Source organism: Pistacia vera, unplaced genomic scaffold (assembly GCF_008641045.1).
Source record: "Pistacia vera cultivar Batoury unplaced genomic scaffold, PisVer_v2 Contig264, whole genome shotgun sequence".
NCBI lineage: Eukaryota > Viridiplantae > Streptophyta > Magnoliopsida > Sapindales > Anacardiaceae > Pistacia > Pistacia vera.
This window is the reverse complement of record NW_022196073.1, coordinates 279,208-303,154: the sequence shown is the minus strand read 5'-3', so window position 1 is coordinate 303,154 and position 23,947 is coordinate 279,208. Positions and strand designations below refer to the sequence as shown.

The following is a 23,947-nucleotide window of genomic DNA, read 5'->3' as shown; positions in this document are numbered from 1 at the left end:
TAGCAAGGGAAAAGTATAAATAGGACTTTGTAATTTATTTTAGGGATATACTTTGACCTAAATTGAGAGTTACTTTTTTATCAAGAAAGAGAAGGAGATTCTTCCTAGGGTTTGGATTATTCATGCTTTTGGGGGAATTTCAGGTTTGCTCTCTTTAATGTCAATGTGTAACTAAACTCTTATTTAAGGATCCAATGTAGCCCAATTGGAAGGCTCTATGTTTAAACATATATTTATTGTTATCAATTCAATGGAAATTTGGATTGATTCATGTATTTATTCTGCCTTTAATTTTCAATATTGTGTGATGACACTTAGTGTGAATTAGTAGGTTGTTTGTGTTGAGATTATTGAATGAATGATTAGTATTTTGTGCATACGCCCTGGCAAAATATTAGTTGGTTCATGATTTCTTGAATAATTAGTGTTTGTGCGTACGCCATGACAGATGCGCATTTGTTCTTGATTTCGAGTATTCTTGTGTTTAATGAATTTTTAATTCATAGGCTAGATATACGCCCTATCTAGTCTTGTGTTAAAAATACTAGGTTAATCCCGAATGTCTTACTGTAATACCTTGATTTAGTGAATGCGAACCCTAGAGACTGAATTGATAAACAATAGAGAAATGTTTGACATAGAGCTGGATAATTATGGTGAAATTGGAGCCTTAGGTTTTGGTCAATTGGGTTTTAGATAATTTTAATAGTTGTTTAATTTTAGTTTTATCCAGTTGTTGCTTTTAAAGTGATCTTCCTTAATTTCTCATTATTAAGTCTTGTTTTTTTAGTTTTAATTGAAGCATAGTTATTAGGATTAGAATTGCTTACAAATCTCTGTGGGATCAACCCTTGCTTTTGCACACTAGACTACGAGAGCAATTCATGCATTTGCGAGGTTATAAAATTGTTCATCAAATTTTTGGCGCCATTGCCGGGGATTTGTTTTAAGTTATTTAGTTTTCTTGATAATTGTGCTTTAATTATTGTTATTATTGTTATTTAATTTAATTTGTATTATTTTTATTTGGGTTATTTTTTTTCTTTTGTTTTTGTTTTCATTGGTGTGTTTGTTTTTGAATGCAAGGTTGCTGATCACTGGATAAAGAATTAGTTCCTTATGTGGATATAGTGGATTTGATTGGTAGAAAAAGGAAGGAACCAGAACTTCCTGAAAAGTCATTAGATTTAGAGTTGTCAAATTCAAGTCAGAGCTAGAGATAATGGCGGAACTACCTTGTCCTATGAAGGAGTATGTACGTCCTACCATAGGAATGTCGCCATCTTGTATAGTGCTGAATGATGCAGCAAGGAATTATGAGCTGAAGAACATTCACTTTCAAATGTTACCTTCATTCCATGGCATAGCCACAGAGGACCCACTTACGTTTATTCGTGATTTTTATTCTATTGTTCAAACTTTTCCTTTGCAGGCTTAATAGAAGACCAATTGCAGATACGTTGTTTTCCTTACACCTAGAAGGATGCAGCTAAAACATGGTTCATGTCATTAACTCCCGCTTCACTTACCACCTAGGATGCAGTTTATAATAAGTTCATCGGTAAATTCTATTCTCATGCCAAAACTACAGAGTTTAGAGGTAAAATTGCTACTTTCTCACAAATGGAAGCTGAGCCATTCCATGAAGCTTGGGAACGTTTTAAATTGTTTTTAGTTTAGTGTTTACATCATAGATATCCTTTAGAGTTACTGAACCAATTTTTCTATGATGGACTGACACAGGCTTGTCAAGCCATGGTGGATAATGTTGCAGGTGGTGCTATGGGGGAAAAGACTGCACAAGAGACGAATGAGTTATATGAGATGCTTGGAGCCAACTCACAGCAGAAAAGTGTTAGAGGAAAATCAAGAGGGATGTATGAAGTAAATACTAACACTGAGTTGGCGATGCAAGTTTCAGAGTTAGCCAAGCAGATGAAAACTATGTGCAATATGATGATGGGACAAGGACAAAGTATTGCCAAAGAGGTATGCGCTATTTGTGGTAATATTGGTTATGTAACTAACTCGTGTCCTTTTGGTGGGAATTTTTTAGAGTATTCAGAGCAAGCTAATATGATGAACTTCTTACAACCTGAGGCCTAAATATGATTCATTTTCAAATACGTACAACCGGGTTGTAAGAGTCATCCTAGTTTTTCATGGAATAACAATCATCAATAGTCTGACTCAAATGATCAATCAAGGATATCTTCACTAGAAAAGACATTGAATAGCTTCATCCAAGTGTCTTAGGAGAACCAACGAAACTTTGAACAAAGGTTTCAGTAGCAAGAGGCGTCCATTAGAAAGCTAGAGGTTCAAATAGGATAGATAGCAGAGGTAGTACAAGGCCATGTTCCTGGGAAATTACCAAGCCAACCTGAGCAAGCGAAAGCAGTCATAATGCTCCAAAATGGTAAGGTAATTCACAAGGAAATTAATTCTGAATCTAATAAGCCTTAAATTGATTATGCAGGGGAAGATAAAGTGAATGAGAAGTAATCACGTGTATCCATTCCAAATGAGGAGATCATCCCCATCATTGCTCCAACCAAAGCCTTATGTTCCACCTATTCCTTTTCCGAGCCGATTGAAGAAAAGCATATGGGATAAGTCATTCTTTGAAATTTATAATATTTTATCTAAAGTTAATGTGAATTTACCCTTACTTGATGTGATAAGGAATATGCCAACTTATGAAAAGTTTTTGAAGGATTTGATTACTCACAAGCGTAAGTTTGAACATAATGAAAGAGTGATGGTTCCTAAAAAGGTAAGTGTTGTGCTTCAAAGGAATTTGCCACTGAAATTGAAAGATCTAGGTAGCTTCATCATCAACTTTACCGTGGGTGATGAAAATGAAGAACGAGCAATGCTAGATTTGGGAGCAAGCATTAATCTCATGCCTTACTCCACTTATCTGCGATTAGGATTGGGGGAATTAAAGCCAACAAAATGTCTCTACAACTGGCTAAAGTTTATAAATTGATAATTCTTGTTGATTTTGTAGTCTTAGATATGGAGAAGTCGTCAACTCATGATAGAGATTTGCCTATTTGCTCGGTCGCCCATTTATGGCTACAACTAAGATAGTGATTGATGTTCAGAATGGCAAGCTCACTATGATAGTTTTGGATGAAACAGTGGAGTTCTTAGTTTTCAATTCCTTGGTGTTTCCCTTAGATTCCAATGATTGAGCCTGATAGATTGTGCATTCCGTCTAGCCTCGACGTTAAATAAAGTGCTTCTTAGGAGACAACCCAACTTTTTACTTTGAATTTTATGTTAATTTCGTTTATGGTTTTTTTTTTTTTTAGTTTTTCAAGTGTTTTCGTTGTTTTGTTTTAGGATATTTTGCTTTGTTTTATGGTTTAGTTGTTTTGTAGGAAAAGAACTTCATGTCGCGGTGCAACATATTTATGCCATGGTAGAGCAAGGAAGAGACATAAGCAATTTGGGCAACAACTTGATGCCGCGGCATGATGCAAATGGCGCCGTAGTGTCTCACAAGTTTTGATGATGTCTCTAAAAGAAGGGGGGGGGGGGGGGGGGGGGGGGGGTAACTTTCTCTTTCCTTTTCTGTTTTTCCTTTCTAATTGTTACATTGAGGACAATGTAGGTTTTAAGTTGGGGGTGGGGAAGTTCCTTTTTCCTTAATTTTCTTAATTATTATTATTTTTTTTTTTTGTAATTTTCATGAGCTTGGGCATGTTTTTATGTTATTTTAATTGAGTGTGTTTTAGTTTTTCTGAATTAATTTATAGGTCAATGATAATAACATGATTGCAATGACATGGACATTTAGAACAAGTCAAATTTTACTTTAGTTTAGGAATAATTCTGAATGTTGGTTTTGCTTAAGTTTGAAACTCTCATGAATGTGGTTTGTAAGGTGGGTTAGTTTTAGCATTTAGGGATGTTTTGTGTGTGATTATCCTATGACATTGTTGAGATCCCCAAATTCTAGAACCTATTTGATGACCACTTGAGGCAAAATCCTAGACGACACATGACTTAAGAAATGATTTAAACAATGGGAAGTTGGTTAAATTGACAAAAGTGAGATATATCCCAAAACTTAAAAGGAACTTAATCTCACTAGGTACCCTAGATGAATAAGATTGTTGTTATAAAGCAGAAAATGGTTGCCTAAATGTTTACAGAAATGAGAACCTAGTCCCTAAAGGAGAAAATAGAAATGGTCTTTATATTTAATATTGTTCTTGTATCTAATAACCTGTCTGTAACAGAGAAATGACATCTTAGATTAGGCCATATGAGCCAAAAGGGGATGGACATCCTGAAAAATCAAGGTTAGTTTGGTAAGGACACTGTTTCAACATTGGAATTCTTTGAAAATTGTATATTATGCAAGCAACATGGGAACAACTTTCCTAAGGGGGTACACTTGGCCTCAAGTTGTCTAGAATACATTCACTCTGACCCGTGGGAGCCTAGGAGAGTCAAGTCTCATGGGGGGAATAGTTATTTCATGTTTATAGTGGATGATTATAGTAGGAAGGTGTGGGTCTATCTACTAAAATCCAATGATCAAGCCTTAGCTAGGTTTAGGAATTGGAAGCTTTTAGCAGAACCAAATGAACAAAAAAGCTAAGGTTCTTAGAACTGATAACGGGTTGGAATTTTGCAACCAAGAATTTGATAAATTCTGTAGTGATCAAGGGATTTTAAGGCATAGGGCAGTTAGAAATACCCCTTAGTAGAATGGGGTGGCTAAGAGGATGAATATGACCCTCTTGGATAAAGTCAGATGTCTGTTATTCACCTTTAGTCTTACAACTACATTTTGGGGGGGAAGCCCTAACCACTGCAGCATATTTAGTGAATAGGAGCCCATCCACTACTATAAATTTTAAGGGCACAGAAGAAAAATGGTATAGAAGGAAACCATATTTGAATCATCTAAGGGTATTTGGATGTGTAGCATATGCACATACAAATGGAGGAAAGCTGGAACCAAGGTCCACCAAGTGTATTCTCTTAGGGTATCAAAAAGGAACCAAAGGTTACAGATTATGGGATAGAGAGTCACCAGGTGTTAGGGTTATTGTGAGCAGGGATGTTGTATTCAATGAGGGGGTATTCCCTTGTAAAGTTAGTAACAATAATGCAGGTACACCTACTAGCACAGAAGAGACTTCAAATCAAACTGGGATTACTTGAATTGAGGTGGAGCCTCCATCACTGCCATATAATTCACAAAAAACAAAAGCAGTTCAAAGACCAACATCAATTCAAGAACTAGAAGAAGAACCAGGACAAACTAGTCCAGACCAAGAAAATGAAGCTGGAACAACATAAATTCTGGAACCCCCACCTGATGACCTACAAGACTAATTACTTGCAAGAGAGAGTTCCTACTAGATACTCTTATGCAGACCTAATATACACAACGTTACTTGCAGGTACTGAAGTGCAAAGAACAAAGTGTGAGACATATGAGAAAGCCATGAACTCTAAGAAAAAAGACAAATGGAGGGCTACCATGGAAGCTGAAATGAAGTCTCTAGAGGTAAATAAGACCTGGTCCTTGGTGCCAAAACTAAAAGATCAGAAGGTAATACAGTGTAAGTGGCTGTTTAAATTGAAAGATGGCATTTCTATGAAAGACCCCCTAGGCACAAGGCTAGATTAGTAGCCAAAGGGTACACCCAAAGGGAGAGAATAAACTTCAATGAAGTCTTTTCCCTCTTAGTTAAATATAAGATCATCAGAATGATGTTGTCCATCGTAGCCCACCAGGATCTAGAGCTTGAGCAGTTGGATGTTACAACTGCATTTTTACATGGAGATCACGAGGAGGAGATCTACATGAGTCAGCCTGTTGGTTTCATAGATCAAAGGGCACCCAATCATGTTTGTCTCTTGCATAAGTCTTTATATGGTCTTAAATAATCCTCTAGGCAGTGGTACAAAAGGTTTGACTCCTTCATTATAAGTATAGGGTTTACAAGAAGCAGATATGACAATTGCTTCTATTTTGCACTTAGTAGTGACCTGCCAATATACTTACTCTTGTATGTGGATGATATGCTACTAATAAGTAAGTTCAAGTCCCTAATATGTGAGTTGAAGAAAAAACTTAGTTTTGAGTTTGAAATGAAAGATTTAAGGGATGCTAAGAAGATATTAGGTATGGTGATAAACATACATAGAAAGAAATGTGAGCTAAAAATTCACCAGAGCTCATACTTGCATAAGCTGGTGGAGAAGTTTGGGATGACAGGATACAAACCTGTCTCTATGCCTTTGGCCAACCACTTTATACTCAGTAAAGCTTAGTGTCCTAAAACTGATGTAGAACTAATAAGAATGGAATAGATACCCTATGCCAATGTGATTGGATCCTTGATGTATGCAATGATTAGCATAAGGCTAGATTTGACTTTTGTTATATCTATGTTGAGTCGGTTTATGTCTAACCCTGGTATGGAACATTTGACGGCTTTGAAATGTTAGGAAACGACCCGGTTGCACAGCGAAAAACAAAAATTTACAACCATGGATCGTTCCTTAGAACCCAAAATCAGGGCATAGAAAATTACAGTTTATATTTTTATAAGAATCTGCAGAAAAATAAATCCAAAGGTTTAGATTCATACCCACGTTTGGAGGCTCCACCAATGTTGTCTCTAAACGTGTTTGCTACCGATCCAAGTATAGGATCGAACCAAGAAGTCCACACGAAGACAACCACCAAGAACCAATGAGGGATTTGCTAGATCCTCCTTGGCCTTAAGATATCAAGAAGAACAAAAGAAAAGTTTGATTTTCAATCAAACAGTGAAAGTGGCGTGGGAGAGTGTATAAGGGGCTGCTGTGTTTTCTTTTTTCTTTTTCAAAAGGCAAAATCAATTTGTTAATAAAACACACAAACACTATTCTTTTTATAGGCAAACCAAGTTGCCCTATTCCCACATGGAATGGGCTTGGGCTCCAACCCAAACACCCCATGTTGCCAAACACTCCCAAATTGGATATTTTATTTATTTCATCATTATTTCAATTAAAAATCAATTAATATATATATTAACATTTACCAATAATGATAATTTATTTGAATATGTGCGAACACACATTCAACCGTAATTTCACTTATTAATAAAAAGGCTACGACCTCAGCAAATTTAATTGCACTGTGAAATTACCAAAATACCCCTTCGCCCAAAAAGACAAAAACGCCCTTCTTTCTTCTTGGCTCTTAAATTATCTTCTATGTGTAGTATCGCGATTAACACCAATTAATCGTCTCACTAATACACAGACCAAGATTGGCCCCTAGCAAGGCATCATGGCCACCCGATAGATTCGGATTCAGCAAAGTAGCTACCTGTCAACGATATGGTTACCGTACAATACGATCCTTTCATCATTCGTTATCTCGACGAGACGAAGGCATAGAAATAGTGTCAACCTTCGGTTACTCTCGATATTATATATTCAGTTTCTGGACCAATGACCCGTATTATAATCTGGATAGAGCAACAACTCAATCCCACTGTGGCCACAGTTTTAGTGTCATTGCCATATACTGAATTGCGCCGTGAGATAACTTCTCCCGTACCCGGGAGTGATGAATCCTTTGTCAATCCACCATAGTCTTGATACACTTCTTGATATAGCCAATCACCACCGTACTGACAGCTCTGAATAGAACTGCGTTAGGCTAGTGTCAAACTGTACCAGTCGGTGCACAAGGCACTCCGGTGACCTCAAGTCTAAGGATCACATGCACCACCATTCGTTAGAGGATTTGTTCCATAGACACTGGGGTTACCATCCATATGGAATCCTCTGGTGGGTCAGTCCAGTGAACTTGCTGCGGTATATCCGCCTACAACAAGCACCCATGTGTTGCACCAGGTTGTCACCAAACAACCTTGACAAGTGAGATCAGTCACTGCCTTTCGACAGGGTCGTTCAACACTATGATAGCCTTACCGTATTATCTGTGCCCTTACTTCAGAATAATACTGGGGCTACGGACGTTTCTAGAATGGCCACCACATGTGCTCATAGGGTTCTCACTATCAAGATTTGAAACACTTGATACCCTCGTCACGGTTTTACCATTCTAAGGACATATATCAATACATATTGCAATAATAATGATTTACGCGATATAGAATAAAATGCCTTTTATTATTGATTAATGAACATTATTACAAAGAGTTAATTCTACAATAATTGATTGGCTCTAGGGCATCTACTCTAACATGAAATAGGTACTTAAATATATTAATAGTTTTCTGAATGTTGGTTTAGAATATTGCAAAAGGACTACTTCACTTGAGTTGGTTGGCTTTGTAGATTCAGATTTTGCAGGAGACAGGGACAATAGGAAGTCAACTACAGCTTACTACTTCACTTTGGGTGGAAACTATATCAATTAGAAGTCCCAACTGCAACCTATTGTTGCATTGTCATCAACTGAGGCAGAATATGTAGTTGTGGCAGACACATTCAAAGAGGCAATCTGGCTTAAAGGAATCTTGAATGAAGCAAATCTAATTGATGGAAATGTGGTCATCCATTCAGATAGTCAAAGTGCGATCCATTTGAGTAAAAATCAGATGTATCACGAAAAAACTAAACATGTGGATGGGCGCTATCATTTTGTGAGAGACCTGGTCACTTGATGAGGAAGATATCTACTTAGGACAACCTTGCCGATATGGGCATGAGATCGTCGCTCCTGCCAAGCAGCACTGCTTGAACTTGCTGTTCGTAAAAATAAACAAGGGTGATTAGAGCTATGAAGGACCTGGCTTGAGTAAACTGCACTAATAGTCTTTCAAGCCTTCAAGGTGGAGATTGTTGTGGTGAACGCTTGAAGCGGTGTTGTTTTGGGTATAGTCAAGTGATGCCGTTTTGAACAAAGGGTGGATTAATTCTGATCATTGATTGAATCAAGATCCAATGACTACAACAAATCTTCTCGGTCAACAATACAAAAGCGCACAAAAATCAGAATCTTTAGCAATTAGTGTTCTCTTTCTTCTCTATCAAGCAAAAGGGTCTACTAAGGGTTTTTTCTATAGTTTTGCTATTAAGTCTTGTAACTGGTTTTGAGTGATTGGGTTTTAGGTCATTTTGGTATGGGTTGTACACATATAATTAGGGATTCCAAGGGGAGAGTCTCTAGGTTCGTTATAGGATTATTGAGGTCTGAAAGGTTCTTGTGTAGAGTGTGAATTTGTATTGGAACTCTTGATCAATAGTAGTGCAGTGAGCTTGCCTGTTTCCCGAGCTCAATGTGGACATAGCTTATCCAATCTTGGATAAGTGAACCACGGTAATTTTTGTCTTTGTGTGTGTGGATTGTTGTTAGTTCGATTTTGCTAACTCTCTGTGTGTGTGTTTAAGTTTCTGGTAAGATTCATAGCAAATATGTTTAATTCTTTAACATTCTCAAAATTACTGTTGCCTAACATTCTTATTAAATATCTATTAAAGTATTAAATATTGTTTATGCTTTATTGAGCGTTGTAGTTTTGTAATTAAAATTTTGTTAATTCACATAAGAATATATATTGATTTTTTTTTTTTTATTTAAATGAGAATAGGAAACAAACAGTTGGAATATGAATAGAGATCTTATAATAAATAAACACGGCGATTTAAGAAGAATAAAATCTTATTGGCATAAGTTTAAAAGAAAGGGTAATAAATATTTTGGTAAATATGCAAGTAAGAAAACATTATAAGATTGGAGAAGGTGGTAAACATGTATATGACATTTACGCAAAATGGTTAATCATACAAATAATAATAATAATAGGAAAAAAAGTTGATTTGGCATATGTCTTATTAGCATTTTATAGGCAAATTGATGATTTGACAATGAGAACCGAAGCAGACCGTGAACCATTATAATAATGGATGATGGTTGGGCAACTGGTGTATCAGTTCTTTCTAGGAAAGTTATAACAAAGTAGAAATGTGACTAATCAAATGGTGTTTATTCTTTAAATTTAATTCAGGTTTTAAAAAAGATCCACATATCACAATTGAAATGCTTGTGGATTCAAAAGTTGTAAAACACCATGGAAACGACATAGATGCACGAAGGTTGTCAGCCACCATCTTTCGTTAGTGAAAATATAACAAACTGATCGGTACCATTTATTTCAATGGTTTCGAACGCAAGACCTGTCATAATTAAAAAACATAAGGGTTGGGTACAAATTATTTCAACAGTTGGCAAATAGTTATTAGTTAAATATCAATTCCATTCCGCGTTTTAATGATTTCACACCATTAAAACATTGATAATTAAATAAAAAAATGGTTCAGCATAACATCTTTCAATAGTTGGGAATCACAATACAATTGCTTGTATGACTAACAAATTAACGGAATACTACTTCGTTAAAATAATTTGAATTTTGATGGATAAGGTCAACAAAATATTTAAATATAATAACAAATGAAACTAACATGTTTTTTTACAATATATATATATATATATATATATATATATATTATCAACGAAAAACTTGTTAATTAACATAAGAATATATATTCATTTATTTTTGGTGTATCTCTATAGTATGCGTTTAATTCTTTCACAGTAACATTAATATAGATATATTTATGGGGAAAATGAGAAGGATAATAAATATTTCGATTGATTGTAGACAATTTAATGAATTTTAACTTTTATTTTCAAATTAAATTAAAAAGCATGTAAATTTTTACATGTGTAAGAAATTACATAAGAAACTTGCTAGAAATTGAATTTAATACATACTATTTTCTAATCCACATTACATCTTCGGCATGTGATATTTTGTGGAGACATTGATATGTCCTAGTGTATACGATTTTTATCTTCCTTGTCGCAAGTTTGAAATATTCTTCTTTTAATGAGAATTGTCACAATTGGAGTCATGAATTTGAATACTTTCCTGCAATTTTTCAGTTTGTCGAAATGGTTTGGTTGTTTTACTAATTTCATTAGAATTTTTATACCTCAACTGTCATATATAGTGAGCAGAGCAATGGCTGTCTAATATGAGGGTGTTTGTCTAAACTTATAAGCTGGTCAAACTAGCTTATAAGCTCTAAAATTAAGCTGACCTGTTTGTTTATAATTTTTTTTGAGCTTATAGGCCACAAAAAAAATAAGTTTGGGGGGAGGTACTTTTTTTTTTTTTTTTGATTATAAGCACTTTGCTTATAAGCTAGTTTGACCAAGTATATTACCACATTATCCTTATTTAATTTTAAAATTTCATAGTATACCCTTATTTAATGTAGTACATTTTTTAGTCATTTTATAATAAAATATACTTATAAGCCACATTTTACCAAACACGTCAATTACTTATCAGTCACTTATAAGTACTTTAACCAAACACGTCTGAGCTTAAAATTTCAAATGCTTATAAGCTAAAATTAGCTTATAAGCACTTGTTGCTTATAAGCTAATTTTCATAAGTTCAGACAAACACCCCCTATATTGCTTGCATGTTATTTTGTTTGCAAGCTGCAATCAGTAGTTGTAATCTTGTGTCTCTATCACGTTTCACGAAGAACATGTGTTCCAAGCAGTAACAAAGCATGTTTATTTTCTACTTCTACAAGGGTCTTCAAAATTGTAATCCTGCTATTGTTATTGTTGGTAGTTTGTGTCGTTGTTTGAAGATGTTTCTTCTATGTAAGATTTCCTTTACGTTTGCTTGTTTGTTTAGAAATTTGCACTTGTAAATTGTAAGGTAAATAATGGTTTCAAACCACAAGATCCATGATAATAATTAAAAAAAATGGTTCAACAGTTGGCAGTCACAATACCATTACCTGTATGATTAAGGAATTAACAATAAAAAAGTGTGTAGAATACGACTTAGTTATATATCAATTCTATCATGCATTTTAATTGTTATGTATCAGAAAACCATTAATAACTAAAGAGACAAATGGTACAGCATAACGCATTTCAATTGTTGGGAGTCTTAATACCATTTCCTGTATGATCAACAAAATAACGAAATATGGTGATGTTAGTAAAACTTACATCAACTGTATTGCTTGTAGAGCAGTGTGGTTTTTCCGAGTTGCTTTTGCAATAATTCGTTATGCAATTTCTGATGGTAATTGTAATAGATTTGTGGTTTGTATTTATGTTCTTTTGTAAGGAATCATAATGTTTTGGTGGCCTTTTTTTGGTGTTTAGGGTATGGAAATTATGTTGTTACTATGGTCTTTGTGGTTTATATAATTTCTGTGTGGATAGCAAACAATTTTTTATTTATTTTGACTTCTTAGATAATATTATGTGAGTTAATAATGAGAGTCAGTATTGGCTTTTAGTATTTAGCTAAATTAATGATGGTATTTTTAATTTATTGAACATTAATTATTTGATTTTTTATATCAATCAAATATTGTTGTTTCATTGTAGTTTGTACTGAAAAATATTTATTATTCTATTTAACGAATATAATATATTTTGGTTTGAATCATTCAATGTTAAGTATTAATTTACTTTAAATCTAAACAGTTCACATTCAACTAAATTTCTATATAGGTATATTAAGTATTTGATACACTTGATTAGTATGAATCCTTATAAATGTAGTTAAGGAGAGGATGATATTTCATAATTAAATGATCCGGTATAATTATTACGGTCCCTTTGATGGGTTATTACAATTCTATATTTAAATATATGGTTGGCAATGTTTGTTGTGAATTTATTATTGTCGGCGAATTTGTTATTACAATTCTATACCACAAGTGTATCCAACTTAATGGTTCTATAGTAAGACGTCGAATTAAAGAATACCTTGGTCTATCAAATCTTGATAGTACAATAATCGATGGAGATGCGTATAGTCAGATTAAGTATCCAATAGTGAGATTTTGAACTTAAGGAATTCTTAGGTTATTACAATTATGAATTTCACCAATTATATTGTTGTTGACTGTTCGATGAATGGTTTCAAACAAATATATAAATGAGTATTTTGATAAGAGCTTGAAAATACACAATTACTTAGTAGTTTATGGGGACTATTTGGGAGAAATTAGGTTTAAATTGGTAAATTTGCTTAATATTTTCATAAATATATTTTATGGGATCATGGGTGTGGTTGAGTGTTTTTCAGGTTATTAGGGCTAAATGTTATGCTCAGATGAAGAATCATGTCAGACATGAAATGAGTGACGAGTAGAAACAAACGGATTGAGGATCAGAGTTGAATTGAAGAAGTTATGGAGCTTTGAAGTAAAGAGGAGAATCTAGATTACGGTCCAATTTGAGCATACCTCAGTGTTTTGACAATAAATCAACCTGTAAACCTCGGATTAAGACGATTTTTTAACTGTTGCAAAGCTGATGCAAAGGGCTACATTTCATATGTTTACCACTTCTCCAGATTCCATCGTTATCATGCTAAAAAATCATCATCTCTGGAGTGCTAAGGAATGATGCGAGATTTAAACTAAAGAAGAGGAAGTTATCACCGTGCCACAGCACACTTAGTCCAGAATCAACAGCGCTACAGTACAGTGTTGAGGCAAAGTCACGATAGTTGGAAATCTTTCTTCTGTTTTTTATTAGGAAAATAGGGTTTAAGAGTCCTAAACTAAATGGAATTAAGAGAATCAAAACCCTAACCCTTGGGGAATATAAAGAGAAGTTTTTTAGCATTATTTTGGGGATTTTTGGAGAGATCAAGAGGAAAACTATTAGAAGAAAAGAGAAAAGCATAAAAATTTTGGAGCTTTTGGACCAAAATCATAGAGAAGTTTTTCTTTGTTTCTCTTTAAACTCATGCTTTTTGTTTTAATAAAGATGATTGTTTCTTTCATAATTGCTATGAACTAATTTTATTTTCTAGGGCTAAGATGTAGCCCAATCTCTTGATTATGTGTTGATTTATTTATGTTGATTTTTATTGAGATTTCTTCATAAATTGTATTATTATGCTTAATGCTTTTGATTCTTAAGGGTCCAAGAATTGAATGATTAATGGACTAAGTTGAGATCGAGAGATGATACTTAGTTGGTCTACGGTAGTAAAACCATAGGTTAAGCGAACGCTAGAGATAGGTTACCACGACTTGTGAGGTTTTGGTAAACTCCATAGAGTGTAATGATCTTCATTTATCTAAATGTAATTAGAGATAATTTGGGTTAGTAATTAGGAGTTAATTTGATAATTGTTTGAGAGAAAATTATTGGAAATTTTGAGAGTTTGACCTGTAGGAAGAGCTTAATGAAATTAGTATAAGTTGTCAATACATAGGACTAAGAGTTGGTGTGAAATCTATGCCCTAGGTCTAGCATCTTTCATTAAAACCAAAGATTTACTTAGTTGTTTTCTTTTCAATTTTATTTTATTTAATTTCAATGGTTTATTTTAATTTACGTTTTTCTTGATAAAATTTGGATTAATCAAATAGTAATAGGATAGTTTAGTTTGATAATTGATAGTAGTAATTCGCTTGGGTTTGACATCCGTATTCATACACTTTATTACTTGCACAATTTCGTACACTTGCGAAGATCACAACATATTTTGTTCATCATTCTTGTCATTACAATTTAATCATAAGGGATTTTCTTTTTTCAGTATATTATACTTATATATTTATGTTTATGTACTTTGAATTGGAAATATTATTTCTTATTTATACTATTTTATGTATGGAATTATTATTGCTTATTTGATTGAATTTGAAATTCAATTGTTTTTGTAATCGTTAGTCCTAGTTCATTTCTATTGTCAGATTAAGTGTTTGATGGTAAGATTTTGAAGTTAAGGAGTTTTTGGTCTATTCCAATTATAAGCATGCGTTATTGCATTTAAATTGTAGGGAATTTAATTTTTTCCTTATTTATACTTTTATGTTAAGTTTTTATATTTTGAAGTGGGAATATTTTATTGACATTGTTCAATTGAAATGGTAATATTATTATTGCTATATTCATTTAATGTAAAGGAATATAGTTAATTATTTTTAAAGGTATTATAGTGCGCTGTTGTTTTGGATTTGTAAAATTCACAAGTGATAAAAACATTGTCATTTAATATGTTGTTGATATCTATAGTAACTTTGGGAATTTAGGGTTTTTTCTATCAGTTTCAACATTAAGGGCATTTGTTACACTTTGTTTGTCATGTTTTCCACATCTGTCTTTCCTCGTTGATTGAAGTTGAGATAAGTAAAGTAAATACTTTCTAGTTACAGTGACAATGTTGTTTTTTCTTACATTGTTTTAATTAATTTGTCATTGATTTTAACTTTGGTTATACTACATTTTATTCTTATGGAGTTCTCACAATCGTAAGAAGTTGTTGTTAGATGGTTGTGCTAACAAGTTTTCTGCCACTTCACCAATTTACATTAAATTTGGTTATACTACATTTTATTCATTATCATTTTGTTTATTATCTTGTTGTATTTAGTATAGCTTGTAATACTCTCATTGTTTTATAAATTGATGTTATGAAATGTCTATGGTACAAATCCTTTAGAAGTTACCTGCATTGTTACCATTTATTATCTATTTAGTATGTGGAAAACTTAGACGTATGTTGGTACTAATTTTTTTGTCTGAAAAATTTCTATAATTTCGGTGTATTAATTTTTCTTTGCTTTTGGAATGTATATCAAATGTTTGTAACTTGTTTTTTATAGTGAAAGGAAATGCCATATGTTTTTTATGTTAAACACATAAAGCAATATCTATTTACATTACATCTTTGGCATGTGATATTTTGTGGTGATGTTGATCTGTCTCAGTGTATAAGGTTTTGGTCTTCCTTGTAGTAAGTCAGAAATATTCTTGTTTTAATGAAAATTGTCGCAATTGGAGTCATGGATTTGGAAACTTCCCTGCAAATTTCATTTTGAGGAAATGATTTTGTTGTTTTACTAATTTCATTAGAATTTTTATACTTGTACTGCCATATATGGTGAGTAGATTAATAGCAGTCTAATATAATGCTTGCATGTTATTTTGTTTGCAATCAGTAGTTGTAATCTTGTGTCTCTATCACATTTCATGAAGAACAAATGTGTTCCAAGCAATAATGAAGCATTACAATTTCTATTAAGTTGATTGATGATGTGTTTTATTTTGTTTTTTTTTTTTTTTAATCTAATGAAATTTTATTTTTTAATTGTAGTAATGCTCCTAAAAATCTGATGAAATTTATTCAAAGGCTTGATTTTGAAGTACTATATAAAGGAGGATCAAGCAGTGATTCCAAGTCAAAATTGTTAACGCCATTGCAGACTTCTGTTTACCTGCATCAGTCTCCAATTCTGTGAAACCTGATTCTGGTTCCTACCATGTTGAATTGATTGAAGAAGAAGGTAATGACTCTGAAGAAATTCAATTATGTAAATTGGTGAAGTGGCATAAAACTTGTTAGCAAGAGGGTCCAAATACGAATTCTGAACAGAATTGGAACACTCTTTCTAAAGAAGATCTAAATAGGACAACATTTAGTCTCGGGAAACAAGTAATTTTTTTTTTACTTTATTAAATGTGTAATTGCATATATAATCTATTTAGCATTGTGACATTAATGTGGTTTCATTGTTTTTGGAATAGGCTTACAAAGGTTTGTTAGAAATCAAGAGCATTGGCTTGTTTCAGAAGATGTGATCTCAAATTTTAAAAACGAAAATGAAGATGTGATTTCTGAGGTTCACAAATTTGAAGAACAGATGAAGGTATCGAAGGAGGCGTTTGAAAAGGTAAAAACCGAATTGAAACACTGTCAAGAATCATTTAGTAATGCTAAACAATCTTTTGTAAATGAGCGGCAACAAAAGGAAATCTTTAAAAATAAAAGTAATGAATTGTTTGATGAAAATAATAAGATCAAATCTTTACTTGCACAAGCTGAGAAAGACAGAGAAGAAGCTTTTGATTCAAGGTCAGATATGTTTTTGGCCGCCGGAGAAGCTTGTGTGAAAGAATTTAAGGTAAGATTTCCAAATGAAGACTCTAGTTTTTTAGAGAAAGTTGTGTTGAAGGATGAGAAGATGCCATCTAATAGAGATTATATTGACTGTAATGCTATTGTACCTTTCTCTAGTCCATGTAATGCTAATTCTATAAATATTTAAACTGTTTAATTTTACTATTACTGTTAAATATCTTGACAATGTTTGTCACGCATTGTAGTTGGGTTATTATTATGGATGTGGATGTATTTAATTGATGTTAATTTTGCATATTTTAAAAAAATGTATTTATAACACATAACACATATAATGTATCATTCATCGTATTTGACAATGATAATATAAAACGTATCAATATCTTTGTATTGAGAAACTTATGTTTTTGTATATATTTAAACATTTAATGTGACATTTTCATATTCACATAACAGTAATACTACACTCACAAACCCTTCTCACTAACTTTCTCTCACAAACACGACGTGTCAACTCAAAATTGGTTAGCTCACCATGGGTCCTGCCTGACAAAATGCGAGCTGTCACATTAGCGTTTGTGAGAAGTGTTTATCAACCTATTTTTATTCATTCGTATAAATATCTTTAATCTTTCACATTAATTTCTCATAAACAATGTGTTATATAATATAAAATGTACGAATCCCTTCTGTTATAAACAATGAGTTATATTATATACAACATATCAATCCCTTTAGTTAAACACTTCTTTGAAAACAATATTTGTCAATGTGTTTGCTAGTTCATCTTGTTCCTAGGCCAATAGTATCTTGATGCCTTGTCTTGAAGTTACTCTTGATAGTGCAACGTATAATTGACCATGTGTAAAGACCTGATGTTTCATGTACAATCCTACCATTTTGAGTGATTGACCCTAGTTTTTGTTTATTGTCATACTGAAGCTAACTGCTACGAGTAATTGCCTCCTCTTCAACCTAAAAGGCCACTTCATATCTGCATTCAACATTATTATTTTGGGAATCGTAATGGTATCACCAATATTTGACCCAATAATAATCATTGCTCGTATGCACCACTTTCTTAAATGGGTTATAATCAATCTGGTTCTATTGCAAAGACCATCAGATTGATTTAAATTATGTAGTAACATAATTGGAATGCCAATTTTCAGATGCAATTCATGTTTGGACATTCTGGAGCACATCAAAGTATTAAGAAATTCAATTGGATAGAGAATGTCATCATCATTTGAGATACCTACTGCTTTATGAGTGCTGTTTGAGCTGAGATATGTCTTTCCATCTGATGGCAAGCTCTAAGTGATATAGTCGTTCAATGTATGTATTGTCTCATTTTTAGGTGTCAATATTGCTCGCTCTCTGATATAGTCAACATTATTTATCTGAGCAGTTAAATCTGGAAAAGCAGCATTCATAATTGTTTCTTCGTGACTAGTATGTTGAGTGACCTTCAAATCTTTAGAAATTTGGATGTAACTTTCATCTTCTACAACATCTCTTCCTTCTCCAATATCAAGTAACCATTTGCCAAACAATAAGACTATACATACATCAATCCCTTACAACATGACATGGCATCCAATGTAGCAAATGCAACCCCATCTGCCACATCACCTAAGTGCCACATCAATTCCTTCCAAAAATTAAAAAAAAAAATAATAATTCTACAACCCTTGATTTCAAATTTCATTTTCCCTGAAACACAAAACCCTAAAAATTTTCTCCAATTTCCTTTCAATTTTTAAAACCTTAGCCACAACATTCTCCAATCTCAGTCGCACCATAGTTGCACCAGCTCGTCACCCTCTTCCCTCCCTTTCCGTACATTGCAGTTTCAATCAGAAACCCTAAAACCTTCATACCCATGGCAGATACTCATTGCTTATCTATTCATCAATCTCTCGGCGGTGGCTTAGGTCTTCTCTCTCTCTCTAAATATATACATGTGTATAGATACATATATACTTTTGCTTTGTTTATTCCAGTGATGCTCTTCTAAAAGGAATTTCTCTTGGGGGCTGGTGGGAGGTAATGGGTGTGGGGTTCTCATATGTGGTGAGTTGTGGAGTCTGCTTAAGAGGGAGGGGGAGGGCTTGGAGTGGGTGGGCTAGGGCAGGATGTGAGGGGAGGGGTGAGGTTATCGGTTGGTTGTTGGCTTGCTGGGGTTAAGGTACTGTGTTAGTGTTTGGCTTGTTTGCTGTTGGAGCCAGGGGCTTTTGTTCTCTTGGGGGAGCTTAACCTGAGCTTGATTCGCAGCATGATGATGTGAATCAGATAACCAGTAATGATACAGAAACAAATGGTCTAGGTGGTGCTATGCAGGTATTTATTTCTAATTTTTTATTGAATTATTGCTAACCTAAATGTTAGTCAATAGATATGTTTTTTGCTGCATGCTGATTGGTTTAGTTACTGGTTTGTGCTATCTGATGAACTTCCATGCTTTGCCTCAATAGTTGAACTTATGTGGATGTGATTTGCTTCATATTTATTTTCTTCTATTGTCAAAGACTTCTTGATATGCTCAAAAAGTCAAAGGGTAAAATCTTGTTCAATATAATGGCTTTTGCTTTAAATTTGCAATTGGTATGCCTATCAATATTTTTCTGAACATTTACATGAAGCTTAGATTTTAGAATTGTACTTTAAAGCTTGTGATAGTTCTTTATATAATTGGGTTGGTCTCAATAGGTAATAGAGGCAGCCCAAACTTCAGTTGGATTGTCAGGAAGTTACTGTGGCTATGCATTGTTACTTTAGATTGCTGCATTTTATGTATAGGCCATGATTTTTGTGCAGCTGGTGCAGATTGGTAGGTGTTGGATATCAAGCTTGGGCATGTTGTAGTTTTTGCAATTTGCAGATTGAGCAGGTGTGCAGGTTGCAGTTTTTTCTGCAGTTTACAAGAATCTTGGGCAGTATGTGCAGGGTGGTGTGTGCTGGAATTACAGTAGTGATCTGGACAGTGGTGTGTATGGAGCTGCAGCGTGATTCTGCATTTTTAGCAGGTCTTCAGTTTGGTTATGTCTTGTGTTGTCTTACTGTTTGTGTATAAGGATTATATATCCTTGGTTGCTCTTGTTTCTTTTTTTGTAGTGCGATCCCTTGGGCATGTCCAAGGTTCTTAGCTATAAAAGGGAGTCCCCTTGTTAGGATGTAATTCTTTTATTTTTAAATAAAATTAGTGGGTTTACCCCAAAAAAAAAAAAAAACCTAGATTTTTAATGTTTGCACTTAACTAAAAACAGATAACACATTATTTTGACCATCACAGTTTCATGAGGAAAAGTTGGCTTCTCTCTGGCACCAAAAAGAACAAATAGAAAAACAAGTGTGAATTTTGAATTGTATTACTAATTATGTGCAAATATATATATGGAAACCATATTTAATCACATGAAAGAAAATAAAAGTTCATGAAAGATATCATCACAGCTGATTTTTTCTCCAGTTTCATCCTAAACAGACTATTCCATCCTAAGTCTTAACATCCTCAAATTCCATCCTAACATCCTAGATAGCAAGTCCAATTTAACAAGTTCCATCCTAAACAGCAGCTTTTCTGCAGCTCCTCAAATTCATCAACTGGAGAAAGACTGCACAAATTCTGAATTTTTCAAATTCAGCAGCCTCTCAAATTCTGCACAAACTAGAGAAAGACTGTAGCTTCTCAAATTCTGCAACTGCAACAGAAACTGGCCAAGCTATCCGGCAAGCTGGAGAAAGACTGCAACAGAAAAAAGACATGCATCAGATAATAAAAAAAAAGGAAAATAAGTGGAAAACTAAGATTAACTAGATTGTTCATATTAGAGTTGATTTATCAACTAAAGCCAAGAAAACATCCATGTTCATATTAGAGTTGATTTGTCAACTCACGGAAGAAATTAGATCAAAGTAACCAAGGAAACAAAATTGAACCAATCTAATTACTCCAATTTTAACTTTGAACACATAAGTCAAACATTATCATGACCTGTGATAATGTTTAACAAAATCAAAGAAAAAAAAAAAAAAGAATCAAGATCCACATTGAACATTTAACAAAATCCAATACATTGCTTTACTATTTTTCTTTTTATTTTTTGGGTAATCCCGGTAATTTTATAAGGAATCAAGATCCCATACCCACATAAAGCAGTCAGGAAGAGGATAATGAGGCTGGTGAATATAATTGGTTCAAAGAAGCTGAAGTCCTTGTCCTTGTTAGAGGCCTATAAACTGTACTCAATTAAAGAGCACACTACAACTGAGGTTAGAATTAGTGCTTCGAGCACAATCCTACCTGAAAAGCGAATGCATAACAAGAATGAAGTCATAGTTGTAAAATGGAGAGCACTACTATGCAAAGTATATTCAAGCGGTCGAAATTCCCTAGATCTGAGAGTAGAAATTAGATATATATTTTTCATAATCTAATGTGGATACCCAATAAATTATGAACAATAATGCACTTGTGTAAATATTGTTGCTAGCAGTGCAATAGCAACAATTGTTCAATTAAATTAAAAAGATTTCCTACATTATGTAAGGATAAAATTTACAAGATATCTGACTAATTAAAATTAACAATTCCTTAAGTTTAGGACTGTAGAAACGCTTGAGATGGGGGCTATGAAAAAGATGTGGAAGAATCCCAAATGTAAAATAAAGTAAAATACCTTAACTCTGAGCAATGGTAATTTGATCTTGATTTGTCAGCAATCTTCTTTTAAATCTCTCTATGAAACCTTTAAAAAAAATCTTAATTTTTACCAAGCCCTGTAACAAAGAACCCAAATTACACCAAAGAAGCTCAGTTTCAACCCACCTCATAAACAAAAACCCAAATTACTCAATTAAACAAAAAAACCCAGCAATCAAAACACACCAATAACTCAATAACAACAACAAAAGACAAAATAAATAAAAAGCATTTAAAGACATACCCAGCTAGCTATGGTAACCCCAGTAACCCAAATACCCACAATTGCGAACATCCACAATTGCTAACATTTCTTCAAACACCTAACAGTTAATAAAATAAAATCAAAACCCATAAATAACAAACAAACGAACCTATACTAGAATGTATGAATTTCAACATAGTGAAAACAAATGAAACAACGATACCTCCAGTTAAAAAGACAAATTAAGGTTGTTTTTTTACAATAAAAACCTTTATGTCAAAGAGAAGCACATGCTTTGGCTTTGATTCTCCATCAATCAATGATGTTGCCATAGAAGAATTTCTCTAATAGGCAATGAAGTATATAATTGGAAGAATTAAAGGAAGCAGAGCTTACCCTGCATACAATTCAAGCAAGGAACTAGAAATTAGTCTACGAATTTCGTTTTTGGGATTCAATAATGAAATTTCATGACCTAGCCTTACATTTCATTACCAATAAGCAAGCTGTGAGTTAATCCTTCCTGCACCCTAAACCAAAACAAGATCTGCGCTGGCAGCAGGATCTAAAATTCAAAGAAAAAAGACCAGAGATACAGTCAGAGATAAATAGCCAAACTCGACACATGTTCATGTTCATGTAATGAAATGAATAAATAAAGAAATGGATAGAGTTAAATTCCCTCCATATCTATTCATGAATCATATTTAGCAAAAGTAATCAGAATTTAAAAAAAAATAAAAGACAGAGAGAGAGGGACATAAGGGATATGAACGTACGGATGAAGGGGAGGAGGGAGAGGAAAAGGAGAAGGCCGGAATTGTCCCTAAGGAGGTCTTTGATGGGAGAGTAAAGAACGGTGACGGAGGAAACCAAAGCGGTCAACACGATCTAGGTGGTCAAAATTCCATAGACCTTACGGATGAATCCCCAACAGAGTTGGCGAGGAGGTCGACTTGGTGCGGCTGTGGTTCGCTTGAGATTGGGGAATGTGGTGGCTAGGGTTCTAAAAATTGAAAGGAAATTTGGGAAAATTTTTAGGGAAAACGGAATTGATTTAGGATTTGCTCTAGGAAAATGAAATTTGAACCCAAGGTTTGTAAGGAAATTTTTTTTTTTTTTAAATTTTTGAAGGGGATTGACGTGGCAGATGGCATCTGCCACATAGATACCATGTCATGTTATAAGGGATTGATATATGTGTAGTCTTATTGTTTGTCAAAAGTGTTCAAGTCATCCAATTCTATTGGTTTCCTAAGTCTCAATGCTGTTACATGTTCCCAAAGGGAAGATTATGATAAACAAGCCTGTAATATGTCATGTTTTTTCCCTTTTGGAATAACTGGTAAAATCTATTTAAAATTGCCACCCAAGGCAATAGTGAGGCCTCCAAATATTCTATCTACATTTGATTGATCTTTTTTAGACAAAATATCTTTTAGAGTTTTGTCAAGAGCTTCAAAGCAATTCCTATTTGCCATGGGTGCTTCATCCCAAATTATCAAAGTTGTTTGCTGAAGGAGTTTTGCCAATTGTGTCCCCTTTTTAGTATCACATGTACTTTCCTTAGTGATATCTAAAGGTATTTGGAAATGTGAATGTGTCGTTCTTCCATTGAGTAGCAGCAATTCCTGGTGTAGCCACAACCATAACAATTTTACCCTCGGACCTTAATTTTGCCATGATTGTTGACCATATGAAGGTTTTGCTTGTTCCACCATGCCTATAAACAAAGAATGGTGTTCCTCTTTGATTGTTAACTGAGTCATATATGCGTCTTTGGCCATTGTTAAGACCCTTGCATAAATAATTGTGTAGTGTTATGATGTTGTCGATGTCATAATTTAATTCTTCAGCAATTAATCTATTATGTGAATTTTCAAAAACAGAATGGTTTGGAATTGGCATTCCAGGGAAATTAGCCAAGGATTTTCCTCCCTTTTTAATCAAGTCTTCAACCTCAAACAATGCATGATTTTGAATTTGTTTCTTAGTGTATTTCAATTTTGTTATCTACATTTTTTGTTTAAGAATGTAGGGAATATCTTCAAATAGCCTTTCTGCATTTGCTATCCGCAAGTCTCTTGGACTTACCACTTCATTATA

The 23,947-nt window shown here is 33.7% G+C and overlaps 1 long non-coding RNA gene and 1 other non-coding gene across 6 annotated transcripts; both read right to left on the bottom strand.

The window, feature by feature from the left end:
• Positions 1-1,591: 1,591 nt before the first annotated feature.
• On the bottom strand, positions 1,592-1,696 carry LOC116132988. Its single transcript, XR_004128481.1, has one exon. It is a non-coding gene; the product is annotated as a small nucleolar RNA R71 (small nucleolar RNA).
• An 18,595-nt stretch (positions 1,697-20,291) lies between these two features.
• On the bottom strand, positions 20,292-22,965 carry LOC116132966. 5 transcript variants are annotated; one of them, XR_004128477.1, is made up of 7 exons: positions 22,621-22,965; positions 22,327-22,406; positions 22,065-22,238; positions 21,881-21,959; positions 21,614-21,713; positions 21,081-21,237; positions 20,292-20,679 (listed from the first exon to the last, which is right to left on the bottom strand). It is a non-coding gene; the product is annotated as an uncharacterized LOC116132966 (long non-coding RNA). The 5 variants fall into 5 exon arrangements; XR_004128473.1 differs by lacking the exon at positions 21,081-21,237; XR_004128475.1 differs by lacking the exon at positions 21,081-21,237 and having other exon boundaries at positions 22,111-22,238.
• Between the last annotated feature and the right edge of the window lie 982 nt (positions 22,966-23,947).